The following is an 18,070-nucleotide window of genomic DNA, read 5'->3' on the forward strand; positions in this document are numbered from 1 at the left end:
GAGGGCCATATATAGATATGTTATTGTCTATGGTGTGAAGATAAGGATTTGCAGGAGTTAGCTGTAACATCTTAAATTTTAATTTCCAAATTAATTAAATTTATTGAGGTTAATTCAGTAAATTTAGGTGTTTATTATTTTGAGGATGGTTAATGATATTTAGTGGGCTTATTGAGTTTGGTTTCAGCCCTTAGATTAAGTCTGGAGGTGTATTAGGTTGACTGTGCCCAAAAGAGAAAGCATAATTTTAGGCTTGGTTGTCTGTGCCATCCTTGATGATGAATGAGACTTACGTTGTGGTGATGGCTAAATTTTTAAATTTACAGCTTGTATTCAAGCTATAAAATAAGATGACAGAAAAAGAGAAATAAAGAGGGTAATAGGGGGAGACAATCCTCTACTAGAGCCTTAATTTGGGAGAATCTTAAAGGTGATTTGAGCTTGTTTTCACTTAAATATGTCTTCCCTACTCGTCCCTTTTCTCTTCATACAAATTTAGAGTAAGATTTAAAGTTATTGGGTGGTTATTTTCAAACTAAAGGCTATGGGTCCAAACCTATTAATCTAAATAAGACTTGTGAGAGTTGTTTAAGTATTTTACACCTAGTTTAAGGGCTTTTATAAGGTTTTGAATTTAGGTTTAGGGTCTTAAATGAACCCTAGACACTTTAAGGTGATTTTGAATTATTAGATGTTATATTTATGGTTATTGAAGTTAATGAGAACTAAATGAAGTTAATAGGAGTTAATGAACTTATTGGATGAGAGATTGAACTTGTGATTAAGAAGTTGAACATTAATGTGGGAAATTTAGAAGTTGAAAGTGTTGATTCTGATTATTATTATTAGTGATGGGTATTAGTTATTATTTCATGTTATTGCTTGTTAATTAATTATAGGTGTTTGTGGACTTAGAAAATATATTTTTATACATATCAAACTGTACGTTTGTTATTTTAGGTTTAAATATATGCAAGTGGAATTTTGTACATTAATGAAATTATGAAGTTTGAAAATGATTTTTACTCTTAAATTTGATAATTGTTGTTGAATACGAGCATGATGGTGATGATTGTTGTGATAATTTGGAATAATCATATTAATGGCAAAAGTTCACCTTAGTAGAGTAGTAATTGTGTCCATGTGAATCACACCAACACTGTAAGGCCTCACTGTTTGATATATTACCTTACCCTTAAATCCTACCTTACAAAGGTAGTAATAGGGCTTACCTTTAATCCCAATTAGTGAAATTGATCATAGGGTCTTGTGACACCTCAATGTTTGAGATAGAGGGATCTATAATTTGAGATTGAGTGTGAAGCCCAGACCTAGCCACCCCTCATGATTGGAGATCCTGGACTAACATGATCACATATGTCTAGCTCCTATTTATTATATAGCCCATGGATTTAGTCAGCAGTGATAGAGGTTTGTTAGAGTGATTAATCATGCATCACATTGAATCTTTGTATTTAAACCAAAAAGTTATCATAGTTTCCTACTTTGTATGCCTATTATCATTTGATTTCCATGAGCATATTATAGACTCCCTTAATTACTGAGTGGTTATACTCATTCCTTTACTTAACAATTTTAGGCACTAGCTCGGGTCAAGATAGGGAAAATGAGGCTTAGAAATTTTTTATTCCTACATTATGTCTTATTTTACTTTATATCATGTGTAATTAATGTTGATAATGCCAACTAAGATGATTATTTTAAATACTCGCACCATTGCTTGCATTTATGGTTGATTATTGGTATTCAGTGCCTGATTGGATCTTATCACTTCACCCTCTGATGAATCACATATTTTGCATACCTTTCTTTTATATTTGTGACCATATTTTATTAGTTTAGACCTTTTTATGTGTGATGTTAATATTGAATTTGATCATAGCCTCATTTACATTGAGTTTTAGCATTAAGGGTATTTTGGTCATTTTTCATATTTGATTGGAATAATTATTTTTAATATGAATTTTTAAGTCCTTGACACATTTTATTACTTGAAAAAATTTTATTCTCATTTTTAGGATTTTATTTAGTTCAATTTCATTAGATTAAGTTAATTTTATTTATTTTGCATTTTTAAGCATTGAGGGCCAATTTGGTAACCTGTTCAATTTTATTTTAAATCATATTTTTGACTTTTCAAAAAGGGGGAATGTAGAATTGGAATGAAAAATAGAAGAAGACGCTGAGACTCAGCTGTTCATGCGATCTTTCATCTCTTTCAACTTCAAGCTCGCACACACATCTTCAACTACTTCACACAAACGCCTATCATCCCTCTTAGTTTTAGGGCCCCAAAGTCATCACACACTTCGACCACTTCACACACATTGACCACACATAAATCCTTTCTTCATTATCAGTTAACTCTTCTAGTTCACAACTTCGCATGCACAGCTCTCTGGGTTCAGAGATGATCGCACACTGATCACCAGCCACCTCACTTCGTTTGCAAAAACCATTGCTCATCTCTCTCAATCACAGTTAAATTGAATGCAGAGCATCATCTCCCTCTTAGTTTTAGTTCATTTATGCCATTTTCATATTCAATTCTTCAAGCAATCATTCAATGGTAGCTTCTCGTAGATCTCTCATTCAGTCAGTAGTTATGGAGATTAAGATGAGAGGCAAAATCTTCAAGGATTCTCTAAGATGATGAAATTTCCCTTGAGCTTCAAATTTTATGATTTCAGTTCTATTGTAGCTTGAATCTGATTCTATATTCTTGCTTTGATTTTGAATTTAATTTAGTGATTCTGGTCAAATTGATTGAATTAATTTGATTTTATTTTTTCTTGTGATGATCAAATTTCTTTGGTTTACTTTTTTCATTGAATTTGTGCACTTTAAGTGTTTGAGTTTATGTTTTAATGGTTATTACTTGCTGAATTCAAATTCTTCTTGATTCTTGCTTGATTTATCTGATTCATTCAGCTTTCATTAGGTCTTAATGAGGAGTTCTAGATTCAATTGTTCTAAGTATTAGAGCAAGGTTGTAGCAAGGTAAAAATTCAATGTTATTTATTTTATTAAAGTTTGGCAACTGTTTAGAGGTTTTGTGTCTTGGTCTAAGCCACATTTACCTAGTCCTAGTAGTCATTAGGTTTTTATTTTGCCAATTGAGTCACATAGGGATCAAGTTCATTAAATTAAGAAGTCTATAATGGTGGAATGGATTTAAAACTTAAATAATTTACCCATTTGTTTATTTGAGTTAGTTTTATCTCCACTTTTTGTCACTTAAAAGTCAGGAAAAAACTAAAAATACCTTTCTTCTTGATTTTTGTCAAGCCAATATTGATTTTAAGTTGTCAATGGTTTATGAACTAAAATTGTTTGCTTCACTTGCTCTTTTGGGATAAGAATGACCTAGGATGTATTCCATTATATTCTAGAACTTTTGAGAAGCGTGATATGACTTAGGGCTTTTCACCCTCAAAATAAAACTAAATTAACCCTAATGTAATATAGGGCCAACCTAAGTCATCTCCTAAGGAATGGTTTTAATTCAACTAAAGAGGTTATCTAATCGAATAAATGATCCAATGAGTAAAAGTTTGGTTACCTAATTACCTAATTTAATTATCAAATTGACAAGTAATTAAAATGCTAATTAAAGTGAATGGTGTGGACTTCCTTTTTTAAAAATGTGGAACCCTAGAGATTAGTTGATTTTGAAATCATTATTCTCATATGATTGGGTTAAACTTTGCTTCCCTTTCCTCTTAACTAAAGCTATCTTGACTTAAGAAGGCTATCCTAAACTAATTAACCTAATTAACTAAATTCTTTAGGTCTTAGATTAAAGTCCCTAGTTTAATTAACCAATTGGTGAAAACATTAGCCAAGTGAATTACTCAAATTTTCCCCTCAAATGCCACAACCTAAATAAAGAGTAAGCAACCATAAGATTATGTCAAGCCACTCAATAACAAAGGCATTAATATCACAAGATTTTACAACATCAACAAAATTATTTCACTAAATGAAAACATAAAACTATGTGCTAATCACTAAGTGGTTGAAATTACTAAGGTAGCAAAAGGAAGAATTAAACAACATGATCTTCTTCTCTTTACATCAAGATCAAATTCACATTAAAATTTATAAGCCAAGGTAATCAATCTAAATTAAGACATCTAATCATCTAGTAAAAAGAGAAGAGAATAGAAAACAAAAAATACTTAGCCAAATGAAACTTTAGATTCATCCTCCATCTTTATCTCTCTAGGATTCCACTAAAAAGCTTAGCCAACCATCTTCATCTTCAAGAACTCTAGGAGAAGAACAATATGGCCAAATCCTATGGAGCCTTAGATGAGGAAAATAAGCTTAAATTCTTATGAGAATGGAAGAGATGAGATAAGCTTGGAGAGATATGAAGAATGGTGTAGGTTTTGTGGAGGTTTGGTGGTTGGAAATAAAGATTAGGGTACTGGAAAATGAAAAATAATGGAGAGAAAATGAATAACAAAGATGAAATATAAAGAGAGAATGGAATAGATAATGAAATGAGTTGGTGAATCTGAAAATATGGAGTGTGGGATGTGCAAAAGTGTTCCCTTCCAGCTGATTACTCAAGTAAAATAAAAGAAAATAAAATAAAATGGAATTTAGGGACTATGTTACACTTGATAGGTAGTACTCTCCTATTAGTTTGTAGATGATTCTAATGTATGTCAAATTAATCCCATGTATCATCCACATTTTAAGCTGATCTAATCCACCTAAATAAAAGGAAGTCATGTCTAAATGCTTTAGCTTTGACCCCGTAATGTTTTGACTTCATTTGTCCAATTGATGTACAAGTCACATGTCACCTATCTCACAAAAATCACATAATTTAATTAAATGACATGTGATATTATAAAATCTAATTAAAGTACATAATTAAATTCATATTTAGAATGGAGAATTTATTAAAATAATTAAGTTGTTGGGTGCATAAATTCATATAAAAATTTTCACATAAATACAAACCAAAAAATAGGTTAAACTAGCAGATTTGAGAAAGTATTGACTTTTTATTTAATTACTTTCAAACTAAAATAAATTTGTAAAATCTAACTTGGCTACTCTTCTTCTACACTAAAAAAACATTTTGTCCATTTTTCTTATACATTTTCTTAAAAGTTTATTTTTGGATCAAAATACCCATAGTGTATAAAATCTAAACACTTAGGCAATTTTCAATTTTAATGCAATGTGTGTGCCCTTTGAGATAATAAATCCTTAATAATAGTCCTAATTGACATAGGAAAATGTATAATAAAAGTGTTCTATCAGTGCTCTAAATCAAGTTGTATGAGTTATTAACGCATAATCAGAGCCAAAATACTGGTGCAAGTGTATTTTAGATTATTTGAAATGATCAAATGATTATTTAGATAATTGGATGAAGATTTTTACCTCCCCCTTGCCTCTTTGATGAATATAGGGGTTGAGGATTGAAATGAGATTTAGAGTATATTTGTGTGTCATGGTGTGTTGCACAAGTCATCCTAAGTCCTTTGAGTTTGGTTTAGGTGGTTGAGTGAGCTTGTAGCACTTTAGTTAGGATTTGGACGCCTCTTTTGTTGTGAGAAGTGTAAAAGTGATTAGAATATATTTGGATTTCCAACTTTTTTGCATGAAAGAATTTTGAAATGAAACTAACGTCATTAGTTAATTCTTTAAATAAGCTTTCTATAGACACTTAGATTACCTCAATCGGATATCAAACAAAGATTTAGAGCTTACCTGAAGTTGGCCCCTAGACTTTGTCAAATGATAGCTCTATGCTATCAAGATTTGTGTAATGTCATGCGGTGCATGGTACAGAGAGCTCCAGCTTTGGCGGATGGCTCGCAATGCTAGAAAATGAAATTTTTATCTCTTTATGCAAATGTTTTCAAGTTTAGATTGTTTTCATGCTTCCATACATTTTTTTTAAAACTCAATTTTAGGTTGTTTTGACAAAAATCTTTTATAATTTAATTGTAATACTTAAGATCCCATTTTGAACATAAAGTTGATTCCCTTGGTAGATTTACATAGTCTTTCCTTATCTAACATGGTAAAATTTTATTAGAGTAGTTAAGTACATCATTAAATCAGGAGATATTACACAGCCACATAGGATACAGGCCGTATACACTAAAGGCTATCCTTTTTTGTTGTATGTCTCACAAGATGGGAATAATTTGGGTTTAAAAGCTAAGACATATTGTGCTAAACATAAGTGTGTTAGGGTATTCAAAAACCCTAGAGCTTCTATAAATCGGATAGCATGATACTTCAATAATAAAGTAAAAGAAAAAAATTAGTATAAAGTTTTAGACATGAGGAAGGATCTAAAGCAAGATCTGAAGTTATGTATTAGTATCTTTAAGTGTAAGAAGAAATAGAAGAGATGTAGGAAGCTATAAAGACAAGTTTGCAAATTTGGAAGCCTTTATAACAAACTTAGATTATTAAACCCTGGATTTAATACGAGCATCGATCTGAGTAGGGATGCCTTGGAGAATGGGAAGAGAGCATTTAGTAGGATGTTTGTTTGCTTCAATGCTTGTAAAGTAATATTTTAACTTGATTTTCCTTGAATATGATATTTTTAAATGACAAGTGCATGTGTTCATACAAGTAGGTTAGAAGTTAAGATGTAGGCCATTCATAGGTCTAGATGGTACTTTTCTCAAAGGAAATACTATAGCATCTTGAATTTTAATCCCCAGATTAACTAAGCTTAATTATAATAATTAAGTAAATTAATGTGGTGTGTGGCTAAGGAGGTCTAATGACTGATTTTGGATGTGTTTCAGCCCTAAATATGAGTTTGGTGTGAAGTTGGGCTACTTGGGCATCAAAAGGAAAAGAAAACAAGGATGAAATGTTTATATCCCATACGCCATGGCGTGCAATACACCCACTGCGGTGCATATAATTTTGAATGTATAATCTTACTCTACTAAACACAACTAAGAAATCAAACTCATGATAATCAAAGGATTAACCCATAAAGGCAATTATCAAGTTTTAATTCAAAATCAAAGAATCCCAAGTTTTCTTAATCAAAGTGGGTTTAAATTAATCATAAACTCGTATATCAAACTAAAAATAAGTTATGAAAGTATGGGATATCTCGTAGGAGTGAAACAAAATTAAAATTAGTTAAAAAACATGTTTGCTATGAGACAGGGCAATGTGCCATGGCTTGTGCATGCTGCCCCACAACGTGTTGCTCTCTGTGCCACATGTCACTATTCAGGCGCCACGCATCGTGGCATGTTGCACACAAATGGCAATAGATTGACAATAAAATTGAGGAACTTTTAATGCCTCCTGATTCTCCGTCCGACATTCAAATGATATGATCTAGGTGTCTACAAAAAGCTCTTACCATTAACTAGCCAATAGCATGGGTTTCACTTTCAAAACAAGTTATACTAAGAAGTTAGACACTCAAACACATTTTTATCACTTTTTACAACTTTCACACTAAAAAGGGTGTCCAAAACCCACAAAAGTGCCAAGAGCCATTCCTAACACCTAGACCATACTCATTAGACTTAGGACTATCAATAGAACACGTCACATACATTTAAATACTAGTATACCACAAAATTACTCTTCAATCCCATTTTCACCAAAAACCAAAAAGGGGAGGGAATCTCTTTACATTTACTCATAAATCAATAACGACATGTTTAAAACATCATTTCTATACTTGCATAAGTATTTTAGCCCTATCAACATTTTTATCTCATCATATACAATTACTTAGGGCTTAAAATATATTTCAAATAATTGTAACAACAAAATAGTGCAAGTACATCAGTATGCAACCTAGAATTGGCAACAATATTCTATTACACAAAATAAATATAAACTAAAGGCATACAGAAGGAATAAACTAACTCCTAGCCTCTTGAACCTTGTCCCTCTTTGCACCAGAGCTAGAGCCTATAAAATGTTAAATGAAAGGGGTGAGTCTAGCCACTCAATAACTAAAGCAAAATTTACCCTATGTAGTTATATATCAATTATAAATCAAACACATGCACATGAAAATAAGTTATTAAAACATGCTTGAGCACACATTGTTGGATAAGGAGACGTAACAAAAGATTAAAATTTTGAAGTCCTTATCCTGATATGGACCGAATGAAGTCATTTAAGTCAAGGTGGATAGAAGAGTTACCTTTTAATTCTTTGAAGTTGGCATACGTTCTCTTTAAGAGTTTAGATCTGAGGAGCTGATAACATAGATCTGCTCCCTCTACTGGTATTCACATGAATAGCTTTCTAACTTAAACAACGTGTTAGCGCTCTCAGCATCCGTTCTTCTTTGAATGTTAATTTTTCTTTCTACAGGGTGTTTTATGGCTCTCAGAGTGTTTTTACCGTCAGAACTTTTTCAACTCTCTCCTCATTCATAAAGGACGTCCCTATCTATATATAGTATATAGATAAGGTTTTTTGTCTTCTACTTAAAAGCTCACAAAAAATTAATTAAATTTATCTCATAAATTTAATCCATAATATCATATCTAATTTGAATTTATCTTATAAAAATTATAAAACTGACATGATATTCTCTCATATCATGTTAGTTATTAAATTTAATCTATAATATAAAATTAAATTTAAAACTAATATAATATAATATAATATATATCACATATACATATTATATATATACATATATATTTCAAAAAATATATATATATATATATTATCTATATTTAATTTTATATATCATATACATATATTATATATATCTGATATATATGTACACATATATGGATATATATATTTTGAATATATATATATATATATTTATCAAATAAATATTCAAATATATATATATAATTCATTCACCCTATATTACATTCATTGAATCTAGACATATTCTAAATTTAATGAACTTGGACATTATAGCTCGAGTTGGGTGGTTCTTGTGTGCAACCTTGTAGGCCCATATGAAATTGGCAATATGCTAATTATGCTATTAGCTTACAAGTCACAAGTGGCCTCTAACAAGACATTGCAACTACCCAATTTATATGGGGATCGATGATCCGACATAAGCTATCATATAACCATATCACATCCCTTTTGTCATGCAATATTTTGATCAAGCATGAGACATGAAATTGTTATTCTCCTTTACTTGACTGTTACTTTCTTGATCTCTAAGTCGACTGACAGTAGCAATGGAAAAACTCTTTCCATTGTAGTATGGCTATACATTTTCTCAGTCTTACTCATTGGGGGCCCAGTAATATCTCTCACTTAATGTGAGAGATAAATTCTATCTTGACTACTCATATTTCTCTATATGATTACCCAGTCAAAGGTGACTTTTGACTAGGTTAAAGTTCAATGGTCATCATGTAGGAATCTATGATGATTTCAAGTCAAAGGGCTTAGTGATATAGTTATATATGAGATAAGCTTATGACTTGTATCGTGCAGTTTTCTCATAACGGGTCGGTCCAGCACCTTGTACTCTTTCAAATGTCTATGACTTTAATTTGTATCTATATAATTAATCAAAGTTATACTAGTCTTGTTTCATCTATAATCCTTAAAAAATGACCGACTAGAGACATTTAGGACAATCACTTTAGCTTGTTTAGGGATATAGTTATCATATTGAGCATGCAATTGTTATGATAACAAAAGAAAAATTCATTAAATAATATGTGCATAGTACAATGATTGGCCTTAGGGTACAACTTCCAACACATATCATAACTTATTAATCCATTTAACACTTTTTCATCACACATGCTCGGTATATAATCACAAGATGCTCAGACATGTGATCATGACCTACCACAACATGTAACTTGCCATAATTTAAAATGTGTGACACATCATACACTTATATAGGCAATGATCAACCAACCTTATACTCTCATTTTTTTCTCATATTGAAACTGTGGGCTATAACACTGAATAGGACTCCGTTTGTGTGATTAGACTATCTAAACTTACCAATCATGAGGTGTGACCCGGCCAAAAATCACATGACTCACTCTCAAACCATAGTTTTCTCTACTCTCGAATCTCTGGGCTGTCGTATACCCTAAGCTATTCTCTTCATTGAACTAGTAGAGATAGCTAGGTTTTAGTCCTTTAACAAACTATAGGACAATCCCTTGATAAACTATGGGACAAGACTATACTCCAGTGCACTAGAAGGAAGCCTAAATACCATATAGATTTTCTCGACTCTTAATCCCTAGGCAAACTCTTGCCCACTGATCATGCTATGTATGATGTTCACATTTTCATTCACATTCTCATTTATTGATTATCACAATAATCACGTTGGGCTCACAACCATACACTACCCAAGTGAGCATAAAGTTTCTCATTTTCACCATATCAAATGAACACATCATTTTTAATCTCTTATACTCATCTTTATTATAGTCATCATCAATTACTCATTCACAACACATGATAAAGAGAAATTCTTTTTGAACACCATATTTACTAATTCAAAACTCATTTTGCAATCACTTTTGCATGTTTAATACACATCACACAATTGACATGGACACCAATTTTCAATGCATGTAACCCAATTTCACAAATCATAATTCACATGATAAAGACACAATTCACATCACAATTAACATATAACTACCTAAAGTAGGTCTTGATTACCTCAAACTTTGAGAGGTCAAATGTTTACCCCTTAATATAATAGCTTTCAAGCTTGAATTCCTAAGCCAAATAGGTATCTAAGAGCTCAATCTATAATTTACCGCGTTAACTCTCATTAACATTGTCAAACTCACACATTTCTACTCTAATATTTTCTTTCTAAATTACCCAATACCCATATTATATAAATTTGAGTCTATCCATTAGGTTTATTAACTATCTTTAGTCCCTATTGACATTAATTATCCATTAAATTTTCATTAATGGCATCACACCCTTCCAATAAGCACATTAATGCAATTTTTGGATATTTATGAAAGCCCAACAACCCATGACACTAAAATTCATTTTACCTAAATTTAGATACTCTAATATACTTCTATTAACTCTATTTGAGTCAATAGATTTGAACTCATAACCTATACGGATTGAAAAATCATCTTTCACTATCAAACCCTGACTATAAACTTATAATATGGAAGAAAATGGAAGATTAAGAGGCATGATGCTTACTTTAGGTGTTTATAGCTTCTAGAATGTCCCAAATACTCTCCCAATATGAACCTTGGTAGAGCTCGGTTGCTGGTTCTCATTCTCTCTATTTTTTGTCTTAATCTCACAACTTATTTTTGCAGAAAAGGGGCAGCGCATTGCAGCAAACACTAAACACACCACGTCACATGGCACAAAGAGGTCTCATTCTCGCATTTGTAGTATCTGTGCACCATAATGAATGCACTCCATGTTGCGGCGTATGGTATAACAACACTAACCCTTTTGATGCTTGGGTAGCCGGACTTGATACCAAATCCACAATTAGGGCTAAAACACAATCGAATATGATTATTAAACCTCCCTAACCACATACCACTATAATTTACTTAATTATCCTAATTAAGCTTGGTAAATCAAGGGATCAAAATTTAGAATGTTACATTAGACACCCCTTTTAATTGTGAAAGTTGTAAATGTAGTAAAAATATGTTTGGGTATCCAACTTTGTGATGTGACTTGTTTTGAAAGTGAACCCGTGCTATTAGCTAGTTTATGAAAAGATATTGTCATAGACACCTAGATCATATCAATCAAACATCGGATGAAGATTTGGAGTGCATTGAAAGTTGTCCAATCTACTGTCATTTGATAGTAAAATCTGTTATCGTAAAATATGCAACACTTTACAGCGCTTGGCATATAGGGCAACAAGCCGTTGTACAGAGTGCACAAGTCACAGTGCATTGCTTTATTTTTTTAGTAAACTTGACATTTTTCAATTGTTTTTAATTTCCTTCATTTCTTTAAGGTACCTCATACTTCTATAACTTGTTTTTACTCTAATTAAAGATCAAATGCTTAGTTCAGACTAATTTAAAACTATGAAAACTTGGGATTCCTTTATTTCAAAACATAAACTTAGTAATCTCTTTATAAGTTAAACTCTTGATTATTATAGATTTAGAGTATTAATAACATTTAGTAGAGGAGATATTTCAACTTGCCATCACAATAGTATAACTTGCTATCAAAATGTTTCAAATGCTAAAGGAATTCTCCTAACTATGGTTTAAATAGATGTGGATGATTCATTATACTCCATAGCCTTTGGATTGACACAAAAGAAAAACATAGTGAACTGGAAGTAGTTCTTGCAATGGTTATAAAGATAACTAAAACTTGACAATGTAGAAAAGGCTACTATAATGTCTAATATGCAGAAGGTAATTATTTAAGTTTTGATTTATATTACATTATGGCTATAATGTGACTTTATGATTTACTTTATCTTTAACTTGCAAGGTTTAATGCAAGATGTGAATGACGTTCTCCCCCAATATAAGCATAGATTGTGTGCAAGGCATATGTATGCCAACTAGAGTAAAATGTAGAAAGGAGAAGAGTTGAAGAACAAGTTCTTTTCATGCACATGGAACACCTTCAAGGAAGAGTTTAAGGGTAAATTGAAGACTATGGGTTCATTATGTAGGCAAGTAGCTGAAGCTTTAGTTTTATACCCTCCTTAGAATCGGTAAGAGCTTATTCTAATAGTGGATATAAGACTTGGGTAGCGAACAATAATTTGAGTAAGAATTTAAATGCCTAGATTGACTAATATAGATTTCTATCTGTGATTCGTATGTTTAAGGGAATTAAGTTGAAGATGATGTGTAAGTGGGCTAAGAGTAATAAGATTACTGAAGGGTGGCATATGGATTATAACTCAAAGTGTTTTAAATTGTTTAAGGCAAATAGATTCTTAGCAGCTATTTGTAGTGTGTATTCTAATGGTGATAAGGGTTACGAGTTTAATGAGGGCAGTAATAGGCACACTGTTTTCTTAAATAGAAAGGTATACACTTTTAGGGCGTGAGATCTAATAGGAATTCCATACCAGGATGCAATTTGTGTGAAGTATCACGCCAAGCTAGATCTTACTTCCCAAATGTATACTTACTATCGTAAGGATACTTTTAAAGCTAGCTATAAGACTAAATTCCAACCTATTAGAGGGAAAAAAATTCTAGAACACAAAACTTTCAGCCTATGGAACCTCCTCCAATGTCAATCTTGCCTAGGAAACTGAAAAAGAAGAGATTGAAGACTGGAGAATCAATAAGGAGAAGAATGAAAGAGGTCACATTGCAACACATTCAAGTACATGTGACTGAAAGAACATCTCAAATAGGACTTGCTTCATGAATAAGTTGAGAAAAAAGAGAATTAAAATGAGATGTATCATGTGTGTGCTCAAACATTGGTAAAATAGTTTATACTATAAGAATCTTGTATACCAAAGTGTTATTTTTTTATCAAGTATACCACTATGATGAAGACTAACTAAGAGTGGTCTTTTTCAGCCTAGAATGAACTTTGAAGTTGTGCTTGATGAAGGAACATCTACTAAATATATGGAGCATCATGCTAATCTATAAACTAGATTTGCTATCCCTAATGAGAGGTAAATCAAAAAAACTACTAAGAACACTCCACAAATTCTAACGCAACTACTACTTATAGGAAGATATTATTTTTTGGTGAGGGATCAAAAATGTCACAACCTTATAATCTTCCATACTTTGCATGAGGACTTATGTGGAATGGATAGCCAACCATCACAACTTCACAACTGTAGGTATAATCACATGTTGGGACTATAAAGTATATGTCACAGTAGTTGTTATTGAGGTTTCTTTTTTGTGGCCTTCAAGCTTTAATTTCAGACTTGTAACTTAGTCATTATGTAGTCGTTGTTGTTTTCTAAACTTGTAGTTATATTATTGGATGAATCTGGTAGCCTTTAGGCTTTTATTTTGCGACATTAGGATTTTGAGATCATAATGAAGCCTTCGAGCTTCTATTTTGTGATAGTGTTGAAAACTTGGAATACCTTTGAGCCTCTATTTTGTAGATGGCAAGAATGTTATGATGTATAGGTATTGGAATGCCTTCATGCTTCTATTAACTTGGTTAATATTTAATGGAATGAAAATTTTTGTTTTGTTCATTGAAATGATTTTTTTTTTTATTTCTTGTTTATATACATCTTAGTTTCTAGGACACAATCACACTTTAGCCCCTCATTTTGGGCAAAATCTAACAATCTAAGAAAAATCTACACATATAGTGTGGATATTGTATTTTGTTTGCGCCCTTATAAATAAATAACATAACATCTAAAATAAAATAATAAAAAATCAATAAAAAGAGATAGTGGAAAATGGAAAATAAAAAAACATTTTATAAAAGTAATCTTTAGAAAATAATAGGAATGAAAATAGGAAGATATTTTATAACAATAAAATAAATAAATAAAAAGTTAAAAGGTCTTGGATATGAAAATAAAAAAATAACATAAATATAATCAAGCTAGATCATGATCTAATGAGTTATAAATATTTGAATATCTCAAAATAGTACAATAATAAGAATATAACATAATCTAATATTATAATTTGAAGATTTCAAGATAATATAATATAATCTAATATTGAAAACAATATAATAATTAGAATATAACAATAGAGAAGATAACAAATAATATCTAATATCTAAATAATAATAGCAGAGAATATATAAAAATGTTGATATAGATTAAAAAGTTCACAATATAATTATGATTCTAAAGAAACCTTATGTATATGGGTTTATATAAAAGAAGTAAAGTTAGAGCAGAAGGGACAGCTAGAGAGACCCAAGGAAAAAGTAAGAAATGGTAGAGATCCAAGTTGACTGAAATTCATAAAGATAAGTTCACCTTCTCTTAAACTTTAGAGATGCTTGTATATTGTAAAAGGTTTCAAAAAGTCAAGTCTTAAAGCTTGAGCCTTAAATTATCTCATTGCCGAATAAGGGACCTTAGCACTTTAAGAGTACAAGCCTTTTTGCTTGTGAGCTTGATTTGAATCCTCCACTAACTACCCTATGGATTACAATTCTCTTGTCTCGTTATGATGGCATATGATGTTCATCTTATTATGATCTCTGGTAGATTTTTTATCTCGATGTGATCTCATCTTGAATCCTCCCTACTATTGATTCCTCTGTCTTCATGTGCATGATTCCATAACTAGAGATAGCTATTCACTCTCCTGGAAAATAAGGCATGGGCATTTACATGCATTCAATCTTATCACATCAACAATTATTGATTAATAGTTTAATAGCCTCACGATATTAACTCGTTATGAAAGCACATGAAGACTGAGAATCTTTGTATCATATTTGAATTTAGAGATATACTCCATTCATTTTATTTATAAGAGAAACTATTACTTCTTATTTTTTTATATAAGCAAAATCACATATTTCAATAAGCATTCATTACACATTTCCTAAAGTCACTCCTCATAATTTATATTAATGACAAATAATTAATACATGATTATGTTGATTAACATAGGATATTTTAGTTTAATTTTTTTATTTTCAAATATAATTATTATGATTAACCAACTTTCTTAAACTGTGTGATATAATTTTTTCTTTTATATATAAAAATGGAGAGAGTATCATGTGAGAATATTCATGAAAAATTCCATGAAAAGAAATTTCAAGATATAGACCTCAGGTCAGTGTTTATTGATCTTTTATTGTGAGGGCCTTTAATATCACTGAAATTGTCTGATGCTTTAAAATTTTAACGTTCTTGCAAATTTATATCCATTTAATGCTTAAGACTTTCAAAGTCCTTACAATTTTACAAGTTAATTAATTTATTATCCCATATAGCAATAAATTATTACAGGTATATAGTTTTAAAATTATTCTCTACATGAGACTGTCAGAGTCCCTGCAGGTTTATAAGTTAATTAAATTATCCTAAAAATAAAAGGTTTTTCTAAAAATAAATAAAATAAAATAAATCATATTTGGAAGATGGATTTTAGGATACATGGAATTTTCATAAATCTTATCAAAATATTTTCCCAAATTGTTTCTTAGAATTTTGTTACAAACAAAGAAATAACATATTTTCATAAATAAAAACTACAAACCAACATTAAAATTATTTTATAAAAAATTAATAATTAATATTTTCTTTAAAATAAATCTTAATCAAGAGACACACATTTTTACCTTGAATGACTGGATTTTGATCCTTCTAAAAGGTACTTAGGCTCTAGGATTTCATCCTAGGTCAAGTTCAACTAAAAAATAAATAAATTCCCTTTTGTTTTATTACCTTTTTATCTTATTTTTATTAAGGATAGTTAAGATATTTTTAAGCCCATTTAAATTTATATAATTAACTCAAAGTAACTATTCATATGAATAGGTATTATGGGGTACCTAATACTTTCCTCACACACAATCGATTTTCGTATCCTTTTTTTACGTAAATCACATGTTAAAAAAGTTTTCAAAATTATCCTTTAAAATTTTGGTGGCGACTCCCAAATATTTTTATTCAATTTTCCTTCAAGGAAAATTTAGGATCAGGCATGACATATAGGCAAATTTTCATAGTGACATAAAGAGTTAAAGAGAGATACTTAGGGTAAGTAAATAGACAGAGCCAAAAATTGATAAAGTCATTACTTTCATACCTCTTTGATTTCAATTACATAAATTACAAAGCCATAACTTGACAAAGCATAAACAAAAACCATAATAAAGCCAAAAAATGCCATTGCAACTTTTGCCTGCCTCTTTTCATTGACAACTTCACTTTCCTTCTTCGCTATTCTTCTCTTCATCTTCATTGAATCAAAATAAATTGAACCAAGCTTTGCACCTAAGCCTTCACTGAGGTCTTTGCTTCTCAACTTGCAATTTGACTCGTATTATTTATATGATCCACAAGCTTCTTGATCACAACCTTCAACCTCTTTCTCTAATCATCATCATGTCATATGAAATACCCACAACCCCTTTTCTGTCAATTTCTTTGACAACTCATACAAAAACAAAAAATGACATGGGTGAATGTGAAATTATACTAAACTTGGTAATACTTTTGACACCCATGAAATCTTGTTCTTGAGTTGCCTTCACTCCACGTCGTCCATTGAAGATCAACTAATCTGTAATGGCATACTCTCTTTGGACCTTCACATTTGACCTCCCCACTACGTTTCCTTAGCAGCAAAACTTTCTATCCACTAGTTGCGATAGAAGATGAACCTGATTTAGCCATAAGACTCACACTCTACATGAACGAGTTCTTCCAACTGGTTCTTGTGCTCCTTCTCTAACATGAGAGTAGTAGGTGGGGAGTTATATCATCGTTAAGGATGAAGAATTTACTCACACTCACCTATCTAACGGATAAATGAAGGGAGTACTATCTGTCAAAATTTAGTCAGTCTCACATGAGAAATAAATATCTATTCTTTTAAATTTAATGGAAGATATTGGATGTTCTTTTTTTAATAGTTCATGATTTATTTTACATAACCGTATAATATAAGATACGAGATGTTCCTCAGAAAATAGTTTATAATCAATTTGCATCTTTACCCTTTTTAAAAAATCTCCTTCTCTTATATAACTTTTTATTCTCCATCCTTCAAAACTTGTAAAAGAATAAAATAGGAATAAAATAATTAATCATCCACGGTTTTATACAAAGTAATTTATAAAAATATTTTACCAAAAAAAGTAATTTATAAAAATAACTACTATTACTAATTATTGATTAATGATAAGAGAGTAATAATTTATGATAATGATGCTACTAATTATTGATGCAAATCTTTGTTTCCCATAACTATATCGTCCCTTGAGTTAATTGTTGCTTTGATGCAGGACATTAACACTCGCGTTTAATTTAATTTTTCCTTGTGGATTTAAAAAAAAAAATACAAAGAAAGAAAAAAGCCATATCGTTGAACCCCATACAGGTACTCCAAGGAGCACCATATATTACTTTTTCTTTTGAAATTACTAATTCATT

Source organism: Prosopis cineraria, unplaced genomic scaffold, assembly GCF_029017545.1.
Source record: "Prosopis cineraria cultivar Desert tree isolate PC_DT_omini unplaced genomic scaffold, ASM2901754v1 PC3, whole genome shotgun sequence".
NCBI classification, from domain to species: Eukaryota; Viridiplantae; Streptophyta; class Magnoliopsida; order Fabales; family Fabaceae; genus Prosopis; species Prosopis cineraria.